Source organism: Molothrus ater, chromosome 3 (genome assembly GCF_012460135.2).
Source record: "Molothrus ater isolate BHLD 08-10-18 breed brown headed cowbird chromosome 3, BPBGC_Mater_1.1, whole genome shotgun sequence".
In the NCBI taxonomy this organism is placed as follows: domain Eukaryota; kingdom Metazoa; phylum Chordata; class Aves; order Passeriformes; family Icteridae; genus Molothrus; species Molothrus ater.
Window position 1 is genome coordinate 9,417,922 of NC_050480.2, and position 7,653 is coordinate 9,425,574.

Below are 7,653 nucleotides of genomic sequence, written 5' to 3' on the forward strand. Positions count from 1 at the left end.
TCCTGCTGAGAAAAAGACCCAGAGAAGCATATGGAGGGTGCACTCTTGTTGGAAGCCAAAACTCAGCCTCCTCATTTTCCATATTTGTTTCAAAGCTTTTCCCAATCTATATTACTGCAAATATTTCTTTCCAACAGAAACTCCAGCTTGGGGGCGTGTGTGAAAAGATGATATAACGTTTCACAGGTGTTAGCAAAATAATTTTACAGATGACACGGGTAGGAAACCAAATGTTTCTTTGATGTTTTGATGAGTCCCTATCTCCATATTTTTTCCAGCAGAGGTAGGACTCTCATTATTTCAGTATCACCCATCTGGATTTAAAAACACAGAGTTTAACATTTTATAACCTTTCAAAGCAAAAATAATAAAAGAGGAGCTGAAAAAAGAGAGCCTGAGCTCCCCTGTAAAAGATCTCAAGTAACAAATCAGAGGCACAGTCATCCAAATCATGGAGAGGGGAGAAGTGTTACCACAGGGGCCCTTCCTAAAGGCCTCCCAAAACAACCCAAGCTCTTCAGACAAACAACATGCAGTGAGACAAGGGCTAAGTTCCCAACTACTTACATATTTTATATTGAGTCATAATTAGCTGCAATATATATATATACACTTCACTTTAAACCAGCTATGAAGAGCTGAGTAAGTGCCAGGGACTGCCACCTGCTCCCTAAGCCATAATTAACTGCCTGATTACGATATACATATATATTTATCTAATTAGTTTTAATGGCCTTGCTTTAGCTGGCTCTGCTCCAAAAATCAGGTGGAAAAGCACATCCTACTTATTGATGGAGAGAGGTTAGATGTGGTATTTTCAGGGTCCCCTGGATGGATGGATGGAGGAAATGATGAATCTGACTCCATGTTCTCAGAAGGCTAATTTATTATTTTATAATATTATATTATATTGAAGAATTCTATACTAAAACTACACTGGAGAAAGGATACAGACAGAAGGTTTAACAAGATACTAATTAAAAACCTGTGACTCTCTCCAGAGTCCTGACACAGCCCGACCATGATTGGTCATTAAGTTAAAACAATTCACATGAAGCCAATCAAACAAGCACCTGTTGGATAAACAATCTCCAAACCACATTCCAAAGCAGCAAAACACAGGAGAAGCAAATGAGACAATATTGTTTTCCTTTTTCTCTGAGGCTTCTCAGCTTCCCAGGAGAAGAATCCTGGACAAAGAGGATTTTTCAGAAAATATGACAGTGACAGCTAGACATGAGCAGTTCTCACAGGGGGCTCTCCTCCAGAGGCCAGCATGGCTCCAGTGAGAGGCCAGGAAGGGTAAGGAGGGACACCCAAAGCAGGGAGCTGCTGGAAGGTTTAACAGGACAACACCCAGGGCATTGCTAAGGCAGCCCCTCTCTGCCTGTGCCAGTGTGGGCCACTATCCAAAGTTTGTCCTGGGTCTCGTGGTACTGTGGGTAAGGATCAGATGTGAGGAACCAGGAAGATGAGTGCACAGACAGGAGTAACTGTGCCCCACCATGAGGGGACACCAACAAAATGCTGCTTCTTCAAACAGAGATCACTGATTATTTGAGCCCTTGTAATTCTACTGGCAGCACGGTCCAGAAAGACTTTCTATGGATTGGGATACTTTGCTAATTAATTCAGGAAGAAAAAATAAATTCTATTAATATGTCTTTTTTCCCACTTCCCTCTGCAGTATAACCAGTGTTGCATTCACTGTTAGTTTCTGGGTGAGCAACATTAAGACTTTGCCCCAGGTCAGATTTTATCATAAATTCCACATTTTGATTGCAACTCCAACACTTCCTGCAGCATAAATACATTTAGGTCCAGATTTTAAAAGCACTTCAGATGCCAAAGGGTACATTTGACATCGATTTCCAGGGAAGCCAGGAATCCAAATGCATCAAAATCCAGTCATTCAGGCCAGCCCCAGTGAATCACTCTCTGTTTCCAAGGGCTGCAGACTAGCTCAATTTTGACTTCAGATTAGAAAGCCCTAACACTATAGCAAGCCTGGGACTTTTTACAACAATCCACCCATGGAAAATCTCCAAAAAAGGAATGAAAAGATGGCCTGCAGCTTCTCCATCCCTCTTTACACACCTTGTGATTTTGCAGGGCCTATCTGTCAGGTTCTGTCCTGAACACCAACAGCTCACATTATTTACATCTCTGGATATCTATTTTAAAGCCTGTGCTTTCTTCCTGGAAGCAGAGAGATCAATCCATGGGTTGGGATATTAATGTGAAGCCCCCACAAGATGCACTACTAGGTCTCAGTGCTCCCCTGTGCATGTATTGAACCAGACCTTTGGTTATTGGAGTTTATTCCCACAGGGGAACACCCATCCATTGGGCCAAGCTGCTGTAGCAGCTTGCAGACTTCCAACAGCCTTCCCTTCCCAAAGCTGGGATTCCTGCTCAGCTCTGCCTGCCCCAACACATTACAGCTGCCTTTGCACCACCACGCTGATGCCATCAGACCCATCAAGTGCTCCTGTGACATTTATACAAGAGAAAAGTCGATCATCCCAGACAACAATTTCACCAAATCCATCATCAAAGCCTGGTAAATGAAGTGTGACAGACTCATTCCCACTTAATGCCCAAGGTCGTGCCAGGTGACAGCAGTGATGCTGGTGTAGCTGTCCCACAGCAGAGCAGGTACATTAATTTAGTGACACATACTCCTGTCTCTACTCCTTGGCTTTCTCCACCACCACCACAGGGTAACTAGCTGTGGATGCCACTTCTTCCAGCCTGCAAGGTTAAAAAAAAATACCCTCAGAAATCCCTTTATTTCCACAGATGGGCTGAGATCCCCCAGGCTCCAGAGAGCCACGTCTTTGCATGTTGGTGAGAAGGTGGAAAAACTCTGCCAGCAGTTCCTTTGTGTTTCTGGGGAGCTGCAGGCCTCCTGCAGGCCTGGAAGAAGTATTATTGCTCTGGCACTGTGATTACAAGCTGCACAAAGCTGCGATATTGCAAGTGATGAGTGGGAGCAGGAGGAGATCACAGCTCTTTTTTGGAGGAGATGGAGGGATGTAATTTTTCAAATGGGACCAATAAACTGAGACATCCCCCCTTAGAGCCTGTTTCTTCAACACTGCTCACAGCCTCCCCCAGCCTTATAACAAGACAACTGATCGAATAAGAGAATACAAATTGTTCAAGTAAATATCCTGAAACAAGTTTAATTCTTACCTTTCTCACAGAACCCACGAGCAGTTGGCTAAGCAAGATAGTTTTATCCTACAAGATTAAGACATTTAGCGAGTTAAAAAAAAATAATTACAGAAAATCCACACCACCCTGAGCCTGTGCCTCTGCTGAGAACCATGCAGAGCTCCTTTCCTTCAGCTGCAAGCATCCTGCTCCCCATTCTTATCATTATTCATGAAATTAGGATTCCTTTCTGTAAGTACATTACCCAAAGCAACTTTACTACAGTATTAGAGCTTTGCTTCTGCCAGTCCCTACACCTGTCTCCTGACGGCCTCTCTCCAAAAAAGCATTTCTGTATATCCTTCTGTGGCCAAGGGAACAGCTTCTTTGTGGCTTCCTGGGAACACCTCACACACTGGGATTCACCAGTGCACTGTCAAATCAGGGCCTGCCACTTATCTGTCCAATTAACAGCATTGGGCTCCTTAATTACAAGCAAAGCCAGGCAGATATTCTATGCCACTTGTTGGAGAAATTTTGTATGTTCTGTGACAACAGTTATCAAGATTTTCTTAAAATGTATACATATATATATATATATATATACACACATACATAAATTATTAAAATCTCCTTCTGTTTTCATTATGGGGCCATTTTCTGGCCCCATAATATCAGAGGTTACAGTTTACAGGATCAAGGCTACATGGGTGTCACCCTGAACTCGTATTAGAGAGGGATGTTCAAGAGACAGGTCCACTCTTCACAGTCATCTTAAATAAAATGCAAGCAACTTCCTCAGGATGGCACAGGAAGCACCCCCTGTTAATTTACATTTTATCAGAGATTTCAATTATGCTGGCCACTGAAGCACGTAGGATTTGCCTGTTTCTTGCTGCTGGCTCTGCAGATGGGCAGAGCCAAAGCTGTGTGTTCCCGTGATCCCAACAGCCAAGCTTTTCAGGGTGTGCAAAATGCTTGGTCTCCCTCTGCATGCCCTGGCATTGAGTTGATTTGCTTTCTCTGCCAGAGTGGATGGAATCCTCTCCTTTAGACCACTCATTTTTCCATGTGACCTGTGAACAATCACCTGCTGTACAAAGCCATGCTACCTTTAGAAAGGCCAGAAATTCCTCAGAGTGCTGACCAAAGTGAAGCATTCCTATTTGCCTCTTTTGAAACACATCTAAGCATAATTTGCTTACAGAGAAAACCCAGCCCTCCTCTACATGCACCTCAAATAACCAAATAAAATACTTCCTCCCCACTGAGGTTTTTTACTGAAAATAATCTGTAAGTCTCATTTTCACTTCTCTAAATTGAAAAGACCAGAGAGGGTAGAAGCACTGACATTTACATAACCAGAGTAACAACAAGCTAACAATGCATTAATCACAACTATCTCTGACCTTTGCCATGCTTGGAAAGAGGTCACTGTGATGCCAAGAGCAGACACCACTTCCCTTTTCACCTGCTGAAACACCTCTACATCGAGAAAACGCCAACCAACACCCCCACCAGAGCCCAGCCCTGGGGTGATTTTCAGCCAGCTTTTTGTCACCTCCTTAATCCAGAACCTGGCTTCTTGACAGTGGGCAATGAGAGCCTAAGTGCTCCCAGAGAGCTCTCCTAGCAAGGGTCCTTCCTTAGCCAAAAATCTGATGACAGTGTGATGCCTTTACCTGTTGACATCCCTGACACCAGCCACTTTTCTCATTGATTGAGCACTTCTCTGGCAAGACTGAACCAGGGGCAAGCAGCTCTGATCTGTGTACAGTGGGCACTGCAATAAGGCTTAGTAAAAAGCAGGAGGTGTTAAATAAGTTTGGTGCAATATTTTATTCCCCAAACCTATTAATGAGCCATGGTTAAAGCTTGAGACATTCTCTGGAGCAAAACTGATGAACCAAGGCAGGTTCAGTGGCTTGAAGCTGTGTAGACATGAGGGCATCACACAATGTGCTACAGACAGCAGACTCTTGTTGGGAAGCTGTGGTTATTCCTAAAATCTCAGGTAAAGGCTAAAATTAGGAGTGACTGATGAAAATTAATTGCCCTTGCTCCACAGTCATAAACAGCTCTCACTTGCTCAAGGGAAAGACTGGGTGAATATAGCAGCACTGGTCTGCTAAAGCTCAGCACCACACAAATTCCTTTTAGACCCTCTGAAAGTGGCTCAAGGCTCAGCAGGAGGAAGGGAAAAGTATATTTGATGGCTGGGGCACAGAGACTGGTGGGAAGCCACATGCCCTACTGTAGTAGGCATAGGGACAGGCGTTCGGAAGATTTCGGGCTGTGACGGAAAATTACAGGAATCCTTCTACCCCTCTCCCCATAGATAAGGATCACCCTTGGAATGTAGCCAGACGTGTAGCCCCCCTAACCTATGCATGCCAGTAACGTTCCACTCCATACTAACCCTAGAAAGTATAGCCAAACCCCTGTCTGACGTAGAGAAGCCCCTTAGTCCATAAATACCCTCGAGACCCCTCAATAAACGCCTTTAACCGTCCACCACATTGGTGTCAGCATCCGTTATTGGCCCCGAGGGATCCCAAGGAGGGGATCGCCGTGCTGGACTCCGAAACCAGGTCACCGCGGCCTTCACAAGAAGGCAACACCCTACTGCTGAGCAATTCCATCAGTGCTACCCCTGCAATAAAATTGGGAGCACAGCAGTAAGAATGAGCTGAGATTTGTGTCTGTAGCAAGTGAAAAGCTTTGCCTGAAGAAGAAGATTGGTTCCAATGTAAAGGGAGACCCTATTTTGTAGAATTGCAGGTCTTGGCTTTTCTCCCCACTTCAACTGGCCTCCCTCTGTGCTGCTCTCGGCACATGCCTCCGTGCTTGGCTGTTATCAACCCTGTAAAGCTGCCTGGAACCCATTCACGTGGGAAATGGTAAAAGCACATCATCATTCTCACTGAAATTTAGAACTTGAGGTAGACCCAAACCAAAACACAAATACACAAGTCCAAATAAGAGTGTTAGGGGAAAAAAAAAATATATATATCCAGCCAAACCTACAGGGCAGAGTTCTCACTATAACCAGATCCACACCTATCAAATAATGAGCTATTTTACTGAAAGTTTAGATTTTGTATTTTCAACATCCCATAAAAGAAGAGGAGAAAAGCAGACTGTGGAGCCTCAGCACTGAGGGACAGCCTGGGAGAAGTCACCTTCACTCACCAGGCCAGATACCTCCAAGGAGAGGGAAAGTTTTGACATCTTTTGAAGGACAGATCATGCTGCAGATATGACCTTCCTATTCACAGTAGAAAGCAGGCCAAGACAGACCTTTGGTCCCCTGAGGTTTTCCTGCATAATAATGAAAATGAAGGATTTTTACTCAAACAGGGTTTGTTTAAGGCTTTGTCTGTAGACAGCCAAAGGGTTTTACTTATTCAGCCAGAAAGCACCATTCACCCAGGCTAGTTTGTACACTGAGTTTTTATCAAATTACAAGTACTTCTTTCAGAAATAAATTTATTTCAGCTATCCTGCGCAAAAATATGGCATCAGTTATCAAACAACCTCTATTTGATATTTATGGTTGGACCACTGCAACTTGCTTATTCTAAATCCTAGTTTAATGAAAACTGCCAGTAACTCCCAAGATACAGCTGACAAAGTGATAAGCAACACTTCTCCCCACAACAGCAACAAAGAATTTTGCCAAGTTGGGAACTTCAAGGGTGGGGTTTTAACACAAGTATTTGGCCAGGATTAAAGGCCAAGGTCTTTCTCACACACCTTCAAGTCAGGAGGTTGAAGATTCCCACCCATCCTGCTCAAAGAGGGTGTCTGTGCGTCACATGGGCAAGGTTGTATATTTTAAAAGCCAGGGTCCCTTTTATTCTTAGATAATGAAATTTGTTCCTTTGGACTAGTTACTATTAAAACCAGTTCTCTATAGAATTGATGCAGGGCTGGAGACAATTTCAGGAAAAGCACAGCATTCATAGAAAGGGCATGGGCCGTAAAGCAGCCTCCAGCACCATGTTATCTTCTCATCAAATCTATAAACCAAGGGACTTTACTTTAGAAAATAGTTCTTTGAGAAAGGGTTACACCTCAGGAAACTCAGCTGTGTCACTCAGAAAGTTCCATGCTGGTTTCAGAGTGGATTTTGTGCAGGAATCCTGCTGTTTTGCACAAAAAAGGTCCCATTAGGAAAAACATACAAAAAGCTCCTAACAATACCAAGCATTTAGTCTTTTACTATTTCTGAAGGGAGAGGTTTCTTGTTCCTGCTAATCAGCTTTCCTCCTGTCCCAAAACTCAGCTGATCCCAGCTCTTGGCTGTGTAGGAATGCTGCTGAGCATGGCTGTAATGTCAGCCACAGGTATTGACAAACTGCAAGACAGTGCTGGGGCTTCACTGTCCTTCCAGGCAGAGAAAACCTGTGGGTCTCTAGAGCTACTGGGAAGTTTCCCAGTCACATGAGCTTCCCATCTGGAAAACTGCACTCAACAGAAATAACCTCTGGG